Source organism: Pseudophryne corroboree, chromosome 2 (assembly GCF_028390025.1).
Source record: "Pseudophryne corroboree isolate aPseCor3 chromosome 2, aPseCor3.hap2, whole genome shotgun sequence".
NCBI classification, from domain to species: domain Eukaryota; kingdom Metazoa; phylum Chordata; class Amphibia; order Anura; family Myobatrachidae; genus Pseudophryne; species Pseudophryne corroboree.
In genome coordinates, this window is record NC_086445.1 from 788,382,127 (window position 1) to 788,401,509 (window position 19,383).

Below are 19,383 nucleotides of genomic sequence, written 5' to 3' on the forward strand. Positions count from 1 at the left end.
GCCACGCCCGCGTTTCCCCAGGCACGCCTGCGTTTGTATCTGACACACCTGCGTTTTTTCAGACACTCCCCGAAAACAGTCAGTTACCTCCCAGTAACACCCACTTCCTGTCAATCACTCTGCGGCTAGCAGTGCGACTGAAAAGCGTCGCTAGACCTTATGTGAAACTGCATTGACTTTTGTGAAAGTACGTCACGCGTGGGCATTGAGCCGCATACGCATGCGCAGAAGTGCTGATTTTTAGCCTGATCGCTGCGCTGCGAACAACGGCAGCTAGCGATCAACTCGGAATGAGGGCCAATATAAGTTGCTTCAGTTGAACTACACAAAGAATCCTACCAGGCTTGAAGTGATGAAATAATATATTTAAACTAAAATAAAAAATAAAATAAAAATGAAATTACTTTTTTATATGATTGTCTTTACTGTCACTCATAGCACTAAAAGAAAATCATTAACTAGTAAAAACTCTGGAAAATAACATAATAAAGTATTTTAATCACATAAAAAAATAAACATTTTTGTGAAGTCCAAAGATTAATATGACCCAGCTGCACACATCTTGTCCCATCAATTTATTTAAACAACAGCCTGATTCAATCTGAGCATCTTTGTCTTACAGCCAGCTACAATAGTATCTCAAAGAATAAATGAGAGCTATGAAAAATCTCTGGGGTCTGCTGGGCAGACAGGAACGCTGGAGTAATAGCTAATTAAGATGTTGACTGAGTCCATACACATCATAATTCAGCCGTTCCTGCTGAATGTTCATGTAAATGACAAAAGTCTATTTGAAAGATATCATGCCAGCTGAGGTCTAATTATGAACTCAACGGACAATAGAGTTGTGCATTTAGCACATAAGCAGAGGCCTAATAAAGATGCCTAATCTAATTTACCCCTAATGCTGTTATTACTCTTGGACTGAGTGAATTGCTTTCATCCTTCTATAGCTTGATTAAGGCAATACACAGAAGTGTTACAGTAGGTAATAAAATGTTCAATTTATCAATAGAAGAAAAAAATGCTTAATATTTAACTATACTGTATGTTCTGTCTGCTTTATAAATTGTTTCTATTAAGGTTTGATGCAAATGAAAGAACATTGGGTGAAATAAATAACGCGGGCAATAAGTGTATATATATATATATATATATATACATACATACACGGTAATTGATGGGTTGAGGTCCCATTCATTTATGTAAGTCCTGTGAGTGCCGCTCGTTCATGTTTGCATATGATTCAGGGGAATTCCCTATTTGAGAAGGCACCGGGCATTTATTTTGAATAACCAACTGGAGTGCCGAATGCATATTGATCTATATTTATATATATATATATATATATATATATATACACATACACGGTATATATATATATATATATATATATATATATACACATACATACTGTGTATACATATATCTATATATATATATAGTCTTGGAAGATCCTGCACTCTCATCAAAAGTAATAACGACGGCGGGTGCTCCTAATGACCTGAGAGGCCACCAATATACCACAACAACCACCTAGGTGGAAGGTGCACTCACGCCCAGAAATTAGTCTCTGAAGTCACTTGTAAATTCAGTATATTTTTATTCGGGTTCACTGTTGATGCCGTATTTCATCGACGTTTCGGTCCTTATGCGGACCTTTATCAAGATTGGCACTTAAATCACCTATACAATCAGAAACAGTTACAATTAATATGTATAAGAACCCAGATTTATTCAACACCAACACCACCAGTGCCTCCCAGGCCCTGAAGACTGTCACAAAAACCAGAAAACGTATTAAAAAGCTGTTTTTTTATATATGTAAAAAAGAGATACTTGGAAGTAATCCACGTGTGATGAAAGAGACACCTCCACCGTTAGGACTATCTGTTTAGATAGGCAAATGATTACCTGGACGGCAAGCCAGATCACTCAGATGCGTGGAATGGCCTTCAAAGTTGGCAACATGCCTGATCACATAATGAAGTTAAAAAGCCTATAACGTAGGGGAAGCTGCAAGGCGTAGTCACCTATTAGATAAATAACAGAGTAACTACACCATAAGAAAATACACTAACAACGTCATTTTGGAAAAGATCATACCTAGTTACATGTAGAAATAGCTCATGGCAGCTTGTGGGCTCTGTACATGTGTCAGACACTCAGTCTGTAAGGAGGCACAACAGGAAAAAATAATCACCAACCGTAATCATGTGTCAGAAGGGAGCTGCAGGAGAACCATACTCACTGCTCAAGTGTCCAGAGCCAAATGGAAGCTGCATAAAGTTCAGCCTCAGCTGAGCACTATTTAAGGATCAACCACAGGAAGTGCCAATTAGGGAGATTAGTATAAACCCAGTCTCTCATTAACTGATCACCTCTCAGATAACTAACTCAGACCAACTGGGTAAAACGTTACAGGGTTCACAGGACAGGCAGTGGCTATCGCTAACGCACGGCTACTTAAATGAGTGTATTTTAACGATTTAGAAGGGCAACTGCCGGAGACGCGTCTTTTGCGTTCCACCGACCGGAACTCCATGCGTTCCATTCCGCGGAAGTGGCGCTGACCGGAAGTCTCTGCGTTCCACTCGCGGAAAGAACCGTAATTGGGCTTATCCACTGGCTAATGTTTAAAGGAGGTGTACAACCTAGAGGGGGGTGTTCTCAGAGAATGAACACTCCCCCAGGTGGAATCATCAGTGTACAGGTCCACTCATAGCTCACAGGGACTCGGAGGTATACCAGAGGTCACCTCACGTATAATCCTGGATTAACCTATGTGTAGCCTGTCAGTCACCACAGAAGAAAAAGAGTGCAAATGTAAATAATGATCCATAATATGAAATGTCAAAAATGTCAAAAATGACATAAGAGGGCACCAAATCAAATGACCACAACTCACCCTATGCATACAAACTAACATATATCTGATCAACAAAGGCAAATTGAATACTGATGTGAGTGTAATATCTTTATAGTAATACATTGGTATAATGTAGTAAAAGATTTTAAATAATAAAAGGGAATAGTGGGTGGTGTGGTCATTGAAATTGGTGAACCCTCGTGACTAGTATAGGACCTGGGAAGGCTCCGGGAAACAACAGAAAAATATATATAAAAAACATAAGCAAGGACGTATAAATAACTGTCCTTACTTTCTTAATCTCTATACATAAAAAGAACATACAAAAATGAAAAAAATAAAACATAGAACATAGAACATACAAAACACAAATCAAAACCAGCCTGTATGTGCTGATTGTATCACAGTGCCCTATGTCCCTGAAACATACAAAGTGTGTTCCAAGGTATCCAATCAACTATGGCAAAATAAAATTCTAAAGAAAAATATTAAGGGGGTTGGCCTCATTGAGGCCCCTTGGTGACACTGTATTGAGTTTGTGTATCCAAAAGCTTTCCTTCTGTTTAAGTAACAAGGTGCGATCGCCTCCACTAACAGGTGGCGGCACCCAGTCAATCAGCTGACACTTCAGGGCAGATACTTGATGTCTAACTGACAAAAAGTGCCGTGCTACCGGTTTGTCAGAAAAGCCCACATTGAGGGCCGTGTGTATGGATGACCGATGGTTTGCCATCCTGTCGCGAAAGGGACGCGCAGTTAGTCCGACATAACATAACCCACATGGGCACTTTAGAAGGTAGACGACATGATCCAGTCGACAGTGGAGATGATATCTGATGAAGATTTTTTTCCCCGTGTGTGGGTGATACAAAAAAGGACCAGTGATCATAGATCTGCACGTTGTGCACCCCCCGCAGGAAAAACTGCCAGGTTTGGCTTGCATAAGCTGGATTTGAGATGTGTTCTGTTCAGGGAAAATCGTGGGTCTCATTAGTAATTGCTTTAGGTTGGCCCCTCGTTTGTATGCAACCATAGGAGCAGGTGTTTTAAGAAAAGGCAAACTGTTGTCGGTGGCTATTATTGGCCAATGTTTCCGTAGGGCCTTTCTGGTTGCACTTGTGGAACCATCATACTGAGTGGAACAAATCATCCGATTGTTACGAATGGGGTTTTTAACCTGTTGTCCATGAAAAATGCTGTTCGCTTTATTAAGACAGCGAGTAAGTACACTGCTAGTGTACCCTCACTCCAGAAAGCGAGAAGTAATCTCGTTACATTGTTGATCTTTGAGTGCTGCGTTGGAATTGATCCTCATGGCTCTGAGGTACTGGGATATGGGCAATCCTTCCTTGAGGGCTGGGGGATGATGGCTGCTAGCATGCAAGGTCAGATTGCGGTCCGTGGGTTTACGGTACAACGAGGTGTCCAGTCGGTCACCATTTCTGGTGATACTGACATCCAGGAAAGTGATGTTAGTGGCCGATACTGTGTATGTGAACTTGATAGGATTATCCAAAGCATTCAATTGGTTCACCATGTCAAGAAACTCAGACTCGGTGCCCTCCCACAGCAAGAAGACGTCATCAATGTACCGTTTAAAGAAGGCAATCTTATGCCCATACCTAGGTAACAGGTACGTATGTTCATAGTGCGCCATGAACAGATTAGCGTAGGCGGGGGCCAAATTAGACCCCATCGCGGTTCCGGCGATTTGAAGAAAATAATCATTTTTATACATAAAGTGGTTGCACGTAAGAACCAATGAGGTCAGTTCCAACACAAACTCAGTGGGGTAATCTTTGCAGGGGCTGTTGGAAAGAAATTGACGTATAACATCCAAACCTAAGTGGTGTGGTATAACGGTATAAAGGGACCCCACATCCATAGTAGCCAGAAGAGTGCCTTCACTAAGATGGGTAAATGTCCGTAGATGTGTGAGGAAATCCCCAGTGTCCTTTAAATAGCTATCAGTTTTTAATACCAAAGGCTGTAGGATACTGTCAATAAAGACGGCAATTGGCTGTAACAGAGAGCCTTCCGCGGCAATAATGGGTCTGCCGGGAGGGTGAACTAATGTCTTATGAATTTTGGGCAGAGTGTATAGGATAGGACACCTGGGTGAATTGATGGTCAAATATTTTAATGTGTCTTCACTTATGTAGCCCTGCTCAAAACCTAACTTCAGAAATTGATCGATTTTAGATTTAATTTTAGGAACCGGATTGGTGGTTAATTTCTGATAGGTCATGTCATCTGCTAATTGTCGGTTGATCTCCATGTCATAGTCTGTCCAATCTTGGACGACTATAGCTCCTCCCTTATCCGCCGGGCGGATGACTATATGGGGAGAATCCTTTAAAGTTTTTAATGCTTTCCTCTCGGCTATGGACAGGTTATCAAACATCCTTTTGGGGGGTGAGCTCTCAGAGTCTCTTTGGACTAACCGTAAATAGGTTTTGATGCTGGGATTGGAGGATGGGGGATCGAATGTCGATTTGGGTCTGAATTGAGGTATCTCTTTGTTAGTGGATTTGTTAGCAAAGAACTCCCGCAGACGGAGGGAACGGCCAAATTTATACTGATCTATAGTTTGTTGGAATGAATTAATTCTGCATGTGGGGACGAAAGATAAACCTCGGGCAAGAAGTTTAGTTTCCGCTGGACTCAGTTCTACGCTGGCTAGATTAAAGACATTGTCACCTACTGTCTCCTCCTCCCTCTTCTCTTGGTACCCCCCTCTCCTCGGGTGCGGTCTGTGCCGCTTCTGAGAACCCTGGAACGGGTAGAGGAGGCCTCTCCTCCTCGATCTAAAAAACGAGTGGAGTCGTTGTTCCCTTCGTAATAATCGGTGTCTGAGGTAGAGGCGGAGGAAACAAATTCATGGGCAAACGGTTGGGCCCTTCGCCTAGTGTATTGTCTATTCTGACGTTCACTAGTACTGTTTCCAAGTAACCAGCGGTATACAGTATGCGTTTGGTAGTCGTTAGTTACAGTGGACAATTTTTTTCGTTTGAAAGAAATTAGATCACGTTTATAAGTGTCCACCTGTGTCTGTAAACGTTCGATCCAATTTTGGGTTTTGTCATTCTGCAGCACGGTGGTGTGAGATTTGATGGTAATATCCACTTCAGTAGATAATTTCTTTAACTCAATGCCAACTTCCTCCACTACCAGGGTCATGAGGTCAAGCGAACATTTGTTCAATACTCCACACCACCGGCTGCAGAAGACAGGGTTGTTTCTACCCAATGTTGGAACGTTAGAGATACGGAAACCCCGGGGGATTTGTTTTCTCCTGAGGTATTCCGACAAAAATTGACCATGTAAAGTCAAATCAACCTCTTTTTGTCTGTGTTTAAGCACTTTGTAAAACAAATCCACAGGGGTTTCGGCTGGTAAGGCCTCAAACTCTAATTTATCGAATAGTAATTTTTCAGTGTCCTCATCCGTAAATGAAACTATACCAGTTTCAGCTTTGGCCAGTAGGCCATCGTCCAACAAATATACCCCGCTCTGAGTCATAACACTCTTTAGACTTGAAAACTCAAACAGGTATAGCAATTAGATTAATAACATACTAAACATGACAAACAAAACATGTAAGGTTCCCGGAAATAAAGGTGGTGATCGGTGAGGAAGTCCAATCCGGTATGTTGGATGGGTGTCAGGAAGTAGGAACTGCGTATAGTAGTTCGAACAAATGTAGTCTTGGAAGATCCTGCACTCTCATCAAAAGTAATAACGACGGCGGGTGCTCCTAATGACCTGAGAGGCCACCAATATACCACAACAACCACCTAGGTGGAAGGTGCACTCACGCCCAGAAATTAGTCTCTGAAGTCACTTGTAAATTCAGTATATTTTTATTCGGGTTCACTGTTGATGCCGTATTTCATCGACGTTTCGGTCCTTATGCGGACCTTTATCAAGATTGGCACTTAAATCACCTATACAATCAGAAACAGTTACAATTAATATGTATAAGAACCCAGATTTATTCAACACCAACACCACCAGTGCCTCCCAGGCCCTGAAGACTGTCACAAAAACCAGAAAACGTATTAAAAAGCCTTTTTTTTATATATGTAAAAAAGAGATACTTGGAAGTAATCCACGTGTGATGAAAGAGACACCTCCACCGTTAGGACTATCTGTTTAGATAGGCAAATGATTACCTGGACGGCAAGCCAGATCACTCAGATGCGTGGAATGGCCTTCAAAGTTGGCAACATGCCTGATCACATAATGAAGTTAAAAAGCCTATAACGTAGGGGAAGCTGCAAGGCGTAGTCACCTATTAGATAAATAACAGAGTAACTACACCATAAGAAAATACACTAACAACGTCATTTTGGAAAAGATCTTATGGTGTAGTTACTCTGTTATTTATCTAATAGGTGACTACGCCTTGCAGCTTCCCCTACGTTATAGGCTTTTTAACTTCATTATGTGATCAGGCATGTTGCCAACTTTGAAGGCCATTCCACGCATCTGAGTGATCTGGCTTGCCGTCCAGGTAATCATTTGCCTATCTAAACAGATAGTCCTAACGGTGGAGGTGTCTCTTTCATCACACGTGGATTACTTCCAAGTATCTCTTTTTTACATATATAAAAAAACAGCTTTTTAATACGTTTTCTGGTTTTTGTGACAGTCTTCAGGGCCTGGGAGGCACTGGTGGTGTTGGTGTTGAATAAATCTGGGTTCTTATACATATTAATTGTAACTGTTTCTGATTGTATAGGTGATTTAAGTGCCAATCTTGATAAAGGTCCGCATAAGGACCGAAACGTCGATGAAATACGGCATCAACAGTGAACCCGAATAAAAATATACTGAATTTACAAGTGACTTCAGAGACTAATTTCTGGGCGTGAGTGCACCTTCCACCTAGGTGGTTGTTGTGGTATATATATATATATATATATATATATATATATATATATAGATAGATAGATATATATAGATATATATATATACAGTATATATATTTATACTGTATACAGCACAGGCTGTCTGTAGAAAGAGGAAATTCTTTGATGTATGAGAGGCTCAGAGTGCTGCATTTTTTCAGTTACAAAAACCGAGCATTTTATAGTTAAGTACTGAAGAGAGTGCTGTTGTGTGACAGGTGCTTCAACTGAAGAAACACTGACATCCGCCTAGCAAACAAGGGAAAGATATCTCCAGACCTGCTGATGTCAGGTGGGATTGAGGTCTATTAGAAGAGTTAATATGGCAAACGGAATGTCTTATACTCGTCCATCTGTTGTTTCTTTTTTTTTTCTTCCAAATATGTTTATTAAATACCTCCAAAACATGGAAAAAACCGCATACATATCAGACATATCGACATCAAAGTAAGCAGATAAAGGAGGTAAAAGTACACAGCATATATGAGTAGGTGGAGGAAATTTCCAATTTTCCAAAACAATCAACAAGAACAAACTGTAAACCACCAGATGAGCGGCGGTCAGGCTATAATATATTGAGAATGGGACTGAATATGACTGACTAAAAACTGACACTCAATTCCGGCAGTTCAAATAAAGAAAAAGAAGAGGTAAAAAAGAACATCACAAAAACGTTAGAACAAAAATAAGCAAAAACACCTACCAAGAGCCACAGGCCACCGATCCGTCCATAGAAGTGTCCATCCAATCCGCCAGGGAAGAAACAGAAGAAATAAGAAGAGAGGGGAAAGAAAAGAAGAAGTGTGTGGAGAGGGAAGTACGGATGAAGAAGAGGGAGAGGGGAAGATAGGAGGCTCAGTCAGTTAGAGAAGTTTGGCTATCAAGTTGTCGGAGAGAGTACCAAAAGTTAGATTGGAAACATTTATGTATTGCTAGTTTAGTGTGGGGAGGGAGGGTACAAATGTATTTATCCCAGCACTTAAAGAGTGCAGGAGTCAGGGTTTCCTTGTGGATAGAGGCCTCCAGCCAGTCCATATTAAATAAGAAGAGTAACCTAGAAGTAGCCATAGGGAGAGTAGGAGAGGTAGGATGGATCCACTGTTGCAATATAGCTTTTTTCCCCACTGCTGAAAGTAACACTATCAATTTTTTATCAGTGCGTGGAATTCCAGGTTGGTCCGACAGATGACCAAAGAGGGCCCAGGGAGCAGTGCATTGAAAGGGGATGCCTAGCGTTGAGGTGCCATAATGGTGTAAGGTATGCCAGAATTTTTGAATGACAGGGCAGGCCCAGAGACAATGGAAAAGGTCAGCTTCTACCGTTGAGCATTTATTACATCCGGCCCTATCTGATATACCCATTAGAAAACCTTGTTTAGGCGAAATATATGCCCTGTGTAGCAGTTTATAGGCCATTTCCTGATATATACTAGCCGGTATTAGTTTAAGGGTCATAAAAAAGGTATCTAATAGGGTGTCTACTGTGAATGTAGGAACTTGGGAGATCCATTTAGCCAGATCAGGAAAATCAGTGTGGGGGTCCAGTTCAGTGCGGATGCGCGCATAGATAGAAGATATGGAGTATGTGTTGGAGCGTAAAAGGGAGTCTAAGGGGTTAACAAAGTCTTTTCCCGTGAGGTGAGGGAGAACGGATGTAAGATAATGTATAGCCTGGGAGTAGTAAAATCCATGCAGGGGTGAAATTGCATATTTCTCAATAGCCTCCTGGAATGGCAAAGGGGTGTGAGTAGGTGTCATCAGATTACGTAGAGTCTTTAAACCAGAGGAGCACCAAGCACCAAAAGGCAAAGAGGCAGTACCATTTTGGAACTCCAGGTTTCCAAGCAAAGGTAGAGATACTGAGTAATAATATTTGAGACCAAGAGCTTTCCGAGCCATTTTCCACGCCTTAATAGTGGAAGACAATAGCGGGTTATCAAATTGGGAAGATTTTATTTGAGAGGGCCGGGCATGTAGGAGGTAAGCAAGAGAAAGAGGAGCACAAAGCTGAGATTCTAACTTGGTATCTGTGAATACATCGTTGCCACTGAGCCAATCCATAGCGAAACGTAGTAAGCACGCTAGATTGTATTGTTTAATGTTTGGTAGGTTTACACCCCCTTGGCGCACCGATTGCAACATTTTTTTTAGACTTATCCTGGGGCGCTTACGGTTCCATATAAACTTGGAAAGCAAGGTATTAAGTAAAGAAAAGTCGGAGTTAGTGAGAAGAATGGGAGTCATTTGGAGAATATACAGGAGTTTCGGGAAGCTTGCCATTTTAAACAGGTTGCATCTCCCTAACATATTAAGGGGAAGGTTTTGCCATAGGCTAAGTTCAGTCTGTATTTTATGTATGATCGGGGTAATATTACGTGCATAGAGGGTGGAGAGATGTTGTGGTAGAGCCACTCCTAAAAAGGTGATATGCGAGGGGGCCCATCTAAACGGGAAGGGTCTAATCCAACCCAGTCTCGCCTGGCCAAATATGGCCAGGGCTTCAGACTTGGCAAAGTTAATGGAGAAGCCAGCAAAAGACGAAAATCTGTCAATTGCCTCTACCAATACAGGAAGGGAGCGTTTAGGGTCAGAGGTACATATAAGTAGGTCATCTGCGAAGGCTATAACTTTGAGTTCGCGATCCCCAATAACAATGCCTGTAAACCCAGGTAGTAGTTGGATATAACGAATAAAAGGTTCCAAGGCCAAATTAAAAAGCAAAGGGGAGAGAGGACATCCTTGTCTGGTGCCTCTCTCAAGAAAAAAGGAAGAGGAGGCCACATTATTAACTACCACCTGGGCCATCGGAGCAGTGCAGAGGGTCCGCATTAGACTACAGAAATTAGTGCCAAATTGCTGGTGGGAGAGCACTCTAAAAAGGTGTGGCCAAGCGATTTTATCGAAGGCCTTTTCGGCGTCTAGATTAATAAGAATATTGTCTTCCAAATTATGAAGGCGGGTATGGGAAATAGCAGCTATCGCCGATCTAATACCTTGTACAGATTGTCTGCCTTTAATAAAGCCTAACTGGGCCGGGGAAATGAGATGAGGCAGACAAGACTGTAGACGGTTGGCCATTAGTTTGGTAAGCAATTTGAAGTCTTGGTTAAGAAGTGAGATAGGGCGATAGGAACCCACGAGGGAGGGATCTTTACCCGGCTTGGGTATTATGATTATCCGTGCCTCATTGAAGTATAAGGGTATAGTTCCGGAGGTAAAGATATGATTATATAATTTGGCTAGAGTGGGTGTGAGTTCAGCATTAAGTAATTTATAATATTCAGCCCCAAAGCCATCAGGGCCTGGGCTCTTGCCGTTTGGTAAAGATTTGATAGTTGTGAGTATCTCTTCCTCAGTTATAGACATCTCGAGAAGGTCCCTGTCATCTCGAGAGAGGACAGGAAGCTGAGCGTCATGCAAAAAGGATTTACCTGTCTCCACGTTATCTGGCTCTGCTGTATATAGGGATTTGTAAAACTGCATAAATTCGGCGCAAATGGCTGTCGGATCTGATATAATAGTGTCTGAAGATTTAACCACCTCAACCCATGTGCGCGTGCGGGGTCCCCGAGCGAGGTTTGCCAAGAGTCTGCCCGATTTATTACCCCATCTAAAAAATTTGTTCCGCTGGTAATCATATCGTGTCTGGGCCTGCTCTGTTAGGAAGGTATCATATACTTGTTTAGCAGTCAGGTATGCCTCTTTATGTGCGGGAGTGTCGGAACGCTTATACGTTCTATAAGCTGAGGTGAGAAGGGAGCTCAGCTCATGGAGGCGGGAGTTAAATGCTTTGCATTTAGAATTTACGTATGAGATAATGTGGCCCCGGATAACAGCTTTAGAGGCGCTCCAGAACAGTGAGACATCCTCCGCCTGGGTCAAATTATCAGAAACGTAGGTGTGCCAAGTGTGTCTAAGGTGTAGGAGAAAATCCTCAGAGTGAGTAAGATAAGCAGGGAATCGCCAGCATTTGGAAAACCATTGGGGCAACGCAAGCTTAACAGAAATCATAATAGGGGCATGGTCTGAGATAATAATATTTTTAATCGATGTGTGAGTGACTTTAGGGAAGAGGTGTCGGGATAAGAAAATATAATCAATACGGGAGTGCGTAAAGTGGGGGTGAGAGTAGAAAGAGTAATCACGAAGAAGAGGGTGATGGATACGCCAAGGGTCGGAGAGAGCAAGTTGTGAACAGAGGGAAGAAAGAAGATCACAGCCGGATTTGGAGGATGAAGTATTCACCCCAGACCTGTCCATGGACGGATCGATGACCGTGTTGAAATCTCCTCCTAGGATTAGATTAGAGCTCCCCCAAGAGGAAAGTTTCTGTAGGACAACTGCAAAAAAATCCTGTTGAGAGACATTTGGGGCATATAGATTAAGGAGAGTATACAAGACATTATCAATAATCACATCTAGCAAAATAAATCTCCCATTAGGATCGAGAAACCTTCTGCGTATCGAATATTGTAGGGACTTGTGAAAAAGGATGGCAACTCCCCTGGTCTTATTAGAATAAGGGGCCGAGATACAATCTCCGATCCAGGGGGCACGTAGAGTGTTACGGGGATCGTCCAGCCAATGTGTTTCCTGTGGGAAGGTGATGTGAGGGGTCAAACGGTGGAGGTGGGAGAGCACTTTCTTGCGCTTCACTGGAGCGTTAAAGGCCCTCCACATTCCATGATACTATATTGAAGGCAAGGAGTGGGGTATCCTCCGCGGCGGCGGGGGGAGTAGGGGCGGGGTCAGCTATATCAGCCTATACCGATGGATGGGAATGCAAGAAAAAATATACTAGAGGTAAAGTAGGGCCCCTGCCCGTCCCAGCGAGCGGGAAGGGGTTGACCCATGGAGGATCGGGGTCGGCAGGTCCGGCAGGTGCAGCCAACAATATTAAACAGTAACATAAAAAACAAACAAGAAAAACAAGAAAATTTACAGCTCCTTGTATACACAGAGCTGCGCAATTATTCCTCTCCACGTGACCTACAGATGGAGAAAAAAAAAGAGAGAAAAACATGCATGCAAGCAATAATAACAGTGCAACAATCAAGTGGGTAAACTCGAGAAGTGGGCCTTGGCGAGTGTTATGTCATCGAAGAACTACGGCTTGCCGTCCTCGAAGACCCGCAGCCGGGCCGGGTACAGGAGAGAGAATTTGATTTTGGCGTTAAACAGTTGCTTGCACAACGGGGCAAACTCCTTGCGTTTAGCAGCGACAATGGTGGAAAAATCCTGAAATATCAAGAGCCGATCTCCGTTGTAGGTTAAGCTATCCGTCTTCCGGTAGTGGTCTAAGAGTCGAGCTTTGTCGGCATAATTAAGGATTTTCATGATCACCGGGCGAGGGCGACCAGAGTTTGTTTTACGTTCAGGGCCGATTCTATGTGCCCGCTCAATAGCCAGAGGGGCACCTTTGAGATCCATGGCCAGTTGTTGCGGAATCCAGTTAGAAAGAAGATCAAGTAACTCGTGGCCTTTGACCGATTCGGGGATACCCACCACCCGGAGATTACTTCTGAGTCCGCGATTCTCCAAATCATCTAGCTTCTGGGTCAGATCCGAAATGTCACTTTGCTGTGAATTAATGGTGAGTTGTGCTGCATGCAAATCATCCTCCAGGGTAGACACCCTCTGTTCGACGTCATCTAAGCGGCCAGAGTGTTGAGTTAATTTAGATAGAGTAGAGTCAATAGCTTCTCTAATGCCCGCCAGTTTTTCATCTAGCAGAGGGCCCAGCACCGCCGCAATATCCGCAGGTTTCATTTTGGGAGGCTTACTGGCCGGAGCAGACTTGCGTTTTTGTAAGGACCTGGAACGGGTGACAGAGCAATCTGAATCAGACGAGTGTCTCCACACAGTATCGCCTCGGGTTGTAGAGGCGGGGTCAGCAATTGACATCGGGGTGGGTATGAGAAATTTTTCCATAAAAATAAGCGGGCAACGGAGGACCGATTTATACAGTAGGAGTCGCCTCACGCAAGGAGCAGGCTATAATGAGGTCACATGGAGAGGAAAAAAAAAGGGGAAGTATAACAGGTTACATCCCAACGAGTAATGGCTCAGGACCGGTAGGCATCAGTCCGTGAACAGCGCACATGGGCGAGGAGAAATGTCACACAGGTGTAGAAGCCGGCATGGGTTTATGGGTGGAGCAGGTGGAGCGAAGCCATCAGCCGGAGAGTCGGATATGACAGAAGGCAGTATGGGGAGAGCTGGTTTTATAGTGATAGGAGCGGCTGAAATAATCAACACGGTGTGTGGTCCAGGGGTAGTGGGCAAAGCAGCTCCCAAGTGTAGTAATCCTGCAGCAAACAGAATAAGAGGGGGTCTCCCAGCCGAGAGAGTATCTGGGTACCTCAGGGGTCACAGCAGTAGGTAGCAGGTTCCGAGATAGAGGTGATCGCAGCAGCACCTATTCCAGCAGGGGTGCAGGGTCAGCTCTCTGCAGGGTGAAAGCCTCCGGGCAGATGGCGGCAGGGCTGTTAAAGTTCGCACCTGTTGTTTCAAGGTGTAATATGATGACTCCCCTCCGGCCGCTAAACAGGAGACATGAGAATAGGCAGAAGTATAGAAATATATTTATAGTGGCTGTGAGTTGTCTAATCTAAAAGTCGCCACAAGAGGGAGCTAGAGTTACAGCCATTTCTAGCTATGGAGTGAGGAGAGAGTTGTGCCAGTCACAAGATGGCCGCCGCCTGTAAATGAGACACGGATCCTCCGGAGGTCCCCGGGTCGTTAATCCCCGCCAGTGAGGGGGGGAGATCTGTCTTGCGAGGATGTTGAAGGTGGGGGTCGGGGGGCAGGCGCCCGGAGAGGCCGGGGATCGGCAAAGCAGAACTTAAAGTCCGGGCGGCGCCAACCACAAGATGGCCGCCGGCCGCCAGTCACATGCGTCCCGGCTCTCACCTCCCGCAGATTGTCCGGTCGCCGGTCTCCTGTGAGGGTCAGTGCCTGATGGATGAGTTCTTGGGTGCCAGGGAGCGCCGCTCAGGTGGGGGAGGGGGTCCGCAGAATCGCCGCACCTGGTCCCATGGACCGACGGCTCCACTCTAAAATCGAGGCCCCCGGCTTCTGGGGCGGAGGTAGGCCGCAATCCGCAGGGGGCAACGCAGGGCCTCCCCGATTCCGCAGCCTCGACCTCCGGGTGCAGGGTGATGTAGCAGGGCTTAGGGGATTGTTTCCTTGCAGGTGGGCCCCCAAAGTTAGCTCAGGGGTTTATTTTATTGTGTTGCTGGCCGGAGCTCTGCAGGAACCCGACTTCTCCTGATGCCAGCCAGGCCACGCCCCCCATCTGTTGTTTCTAATAGTCCATGCTTTCAAAGAATGTGTTAGAAAATGTATTCAGCAAAAATTATGTTTAATATTAGGTGTGCTTTAAAACATAAATCACTGTGGCTCATGCAGAGAGGCTTTGGAATGTTCCTCGGAGTTCAGTCTGCACTGTAAATTCTTTCCTCTACCCCACCACCATCATGACTTGCTGTGTTTCTGAGTGTGACTGACAACTTTGGAACTTTGGGACCAAAACCTTGGAAAAGGTATTAATGATTAGAGTCAGATTTATTTATTTATTTTGTTGAAAATTGCAGATTCCTGAGGTTTTCTGCATCACTTTAGGATCCCTGTATGTATATTCAGGATCTCCAATTTCTTATGTGGCCCCTTGGCATAGCAATCCCCAAAGGGTTCTATAGCATTACCTTCAAATTTCTTGAATGGGAGGTAGAGACTTCTGTGAGCATCTAATGCACACACCTGGAAAAAAGGAGCATGAACTTGCAGCAAGGGGTGTGGCATTGCAGGAAATAACATGCCCAAACACTGCACCCCTGTTTTCTGCACACTAGGGCACGCCCACCTCTTTGGGAGCTTCTGGGCATGCACACTGCATAAAAACACCTCCCGGACCCCACTTTTCCCCACCACCACTTTAGGACACTGCATCCCATGGGTAGGATAGGGCCAAAAAAGTGGGACTGTCCCATCAAAATCGGGATAAATGGGAGGTATGCTACTGTATATCGCTGCAAACTGTCCAAATGTATCAAGCTCCAGAAAGTAAAGCTTAGATCCTATAGCTAACTCCATCTTGAGATGTCATTAGCCATTGTAGCTTATTGGTAAAAATATCTCAGATTCGTATCTACCTCAATAATCACATAATAATTGTGATCATTGATACATTTCGTCATCTGTCGTAATCTGTCACATTATGTGATCCCAATATATGGTATTGTTCAAACTGTATGTTGTATCAATGTATATTCTGTATAGAAAATTTTATTTTCAGACTGTATGTCAAAGTGTCATTCTTTAATTAACAGGCCAAGTTATTGAATTAAGCCACAAGGCTTTGGTTGTAAAAATTTGTACTACACACAGCAGGAGGTCATGTGTATCTGGCACTGTCTTTCTGACCATCACCAATGAGTAGACATGACATTTACAGAGGTGTCAAATACTTTTACAGGAAGGTGACAGACATCTCTTAAGATTGGCATCTGGTCAGGGAATCTCTGTTCCTGACCAATTTCATAAAACTGCCCAGGATATTGATAGATCACAGGTCTTAGTCTTCAAACAGAATGAAGCAAGTAATTAAATTACCCTGCTTGTGTGGCAGAGAAACCCTGTGCTACAAGAACAAAGAAGCCCTTTACCCCCACATAGGCAGTAATCACATTTGGTATTAAAGGAGTTTAAAAAAGTTTGGTGGTAAAGGAGCAGGACTGGAGAGAGAGAACGTCTGTTTAGCTGAATCCAGTGCACACTCTTTTGGAACAATCATGCGTTGAGGTTGCTCCATACCTCTTATCTTTGTGAAAAATCCACAACTGAAACTCCTAAGGTCTTTTTCGTAAATTGGTTATTTTTCTGAAGTTATTCCTAGTTTTTAAATTCTTACAATACTGTATAATATGTGTGTCTATACTTTTTCAGATTAAAAATCCATTTAATCTAGTGTATTCTCTGTGTTCTAATTGTGCCTGTGCGCCTGTGTGGGTCATGTTACTTGTTTAGTTTGCATATTAATAATTGTGCATGTAGGTACAAGTTGCAAAGGGCTACCTAGTGTCATATCACTGAATCTTTCGCTTTGCTGGTGGCAGTTACCATGTCTGATTAACCACACATGCTGAAGTAACTATAAATCACTTTTGGGGATTTTCAGATTGACATATCGGGAGAATCCGGCTAATCGCGACACCATCAATCATTAATTCCTGACCACCCTCAGTGTTTCTTCCTTTAATTTATTTTTTGAAGGTCTCTGTTGAAAGTCATCACAGTCACCTGAGGTTCAGCAGGAGGTGACTAAAGTTTAGGTATCACTGCCAATTAACAAATGTAGAGCACAGGAGATGTCAGAGATATCTAATGAATTATATAGCAAACAAAATACAGTATGTTCTAATTTGTGTAACATTTTATTCTTTCGTATCAGTCTTGTAACAGCCATGGAGAAAGGTGTGTGGGTAATACAACGTTTCAGGTGAGAACAGACTTGGTAAATCCCTTCATTCACGAAGGCCTATGGCAACATAAAGAAGTAGCTGCAAATATTGCAAAACACATAAATGGATGCAGCCTCTAGTCTTGCAATAATTGCTTTCCATCCTATACAGTTTCATCCTTTCATCCCTGCGGTCATTTTAAGATATTTGAGTCTTATAGTTTTTTTTGCAAGGCAGGTGTTTTTAAAGGAATAACACTTACATACCCTTTATTTGTCAGAACTGGTTTAACAAGAGCTTTGATACTTTCTCTAAAGTACAAATGCTTTTATAAAAACGAGGTTTAAAAGATTAAAAAGAAAATCAACCTGTCAATCACATGTACTGTAGCAGTAAAACCTTATCTTGGACGGTTCATATGTGTTCTGGTGTTCAATGGAATTTTTTTTACTTTTTCGCAGGTCCCAATATTTTATTTTATTTTGTTATTTTAGTTTATTTAAGAACGGAATTTGGGAAAATATCAATATATATCCCATCATATAGCAGCCATTCAGGAAGACTTTCCCCTCCGGCAATGTCCTCCAATAAGCAGACCCTCCGCAATCCTGGCTAAGCACCTAATATCACAAGTCTGGTAACTCTTCAAGCTGCGTATGCACGCCAGTACTATGCGCTCCACCGTCTATCCACTTCACACAGCAGGTTCTGGACACAAGGGAGAGGAGCGATGGAGAAGGAGCAGGAGCAGTAAACTTAACTACTCCCCCCACCCCCCACTACCGAGGTAAGTTTCACCTCATTTCACTATCTCCAGAGTGCAAAATGAAAATGGAAACATGATGTTTACATTCTCCTTACCTTGGACCTTAGCTTTCTTCCTGTAATCCCCTTCCCTGAATAGGATGAAGAAGTGAAAAACCCTGTGATCAGTGAAACAGTACGTCTTCATGAATAGAGCCCTCAATCTTTATTTTGAGGAAATGTGTTGTCACTACTAGAAATATCCTATAACAACAGCTTGAGCAAGTGGCTGATCGGTGGGTGTGTACACCGAATATGTCTGTTAACGATGTGCACTTAACACAATTACCTCTTTCAGACCCTGGCTTTAACAGGGTTCACACCTGGGACACTGAGCGCTGAAGACAGGGTTTTCTGTACTTACCCCCATCCACACATGGGTGATGACCCGGGTTATTACAGAGTGATCACCCATCTCACCGGTCTTCCAGTGACCCAGCTATTCCGGCTTACAGTGGGCCAGTGGTGGAACGTGTGAGTGGTGGGCCCAAGTGCAAAAATATACTTTAGACCCCCCTCCTCTGACCTGCCCCAAGTTCCTAATATGCGCCATGCAAGTGGGTGACAGGGACAGGCAGAGGATGACAGGGAGAAGTTGTGGACAGCTCAAATACCCTCCCTCTGTAGGCGGCAACTATCTAATCACAGCGCAGCAAAAATTGCTGCCCAGCGATCAGGTCTGAATTAGGCCCACAGTGGCCAGTACACTGTCTGTTAGAGGGCCCCCTTCCTATGCTTTCCTCAGTTCGGTATTTGGTTAAACAGGCTCTGACAGCACCAATTACACAGGCCGTGAGCTGCCTTTAATTCACAGATGTGATTAACGAAGAATTCACAACTCTGTGAATTAGAGACAGTACGTGTCTGTGATTGTCAGTGCTGACCAGGGGTGTATCTAGGGGTCCAGGCGCCCCTGGCAGAGTAAGGGACTGGCGCCTCCCATATTTGAAATAGGGAAGGTGGAAGTTGCATGTGCAAAAAAGGGACATGATCTTGTGGGAAAGGGACATGACCATACAATAGTTCTCCCAATTCAAATTACGCTACACAGTAGTAACCCTTATACACATCATGCCCACACAGTAGCAGTTCCCTTTATACATTATGCCCACACAGTAATTCTTATAACACTGAGGAGACATCAGCAGGGCCTGGCCTGGCTGAGGAGGTAATGCCACCAAAGGCCAGGTAGTATAATCAACTAGTAGTGCAAAGAAGTGAAGTGCAGTGCACTACTCAGTGGTGCATGTATAAAAAAAATTCTCAGTGGTACTAGACGCCAAAAAATGTGTGTGGCCACTTGGGGCATGGCCAATGAAAATGGGGGCGTGATACA

The 19,383-nt window shown here is 43.6% G+C and overlaps 1 protein-coding gene and 1 long non-coding RNA gene across 8 annotated transcripts in view; both read right to left on the minus strand.

Annotated features, from left to right (window-relative positions):
* Nucleotides 1-19,383, minus strand: part of MID1 (midline 1) — a 717,600-nt gene that overhangs the window by 435,614 nt on the left and 262,603 nt on the right. The gene's annotated exons all lie outside the window — the stretch shown is intronic.
* LOC135051242 (uncharacterized) lies at nucleotides 1,451-2,275 on the minus strand. The gene is made up of 4 exons (XR_010242124.1): nucleotides 2,252-2,275; nucleotides 2,107-2,170; nucleotides 1,915-2,033; nucleotides 1,451-1,686 (listed from the first exon to the last, which is right to left on the minus strand). It is a non-coding gene; the product is annotated as an uncharacterized LOC135051242 (long non-coding RNA).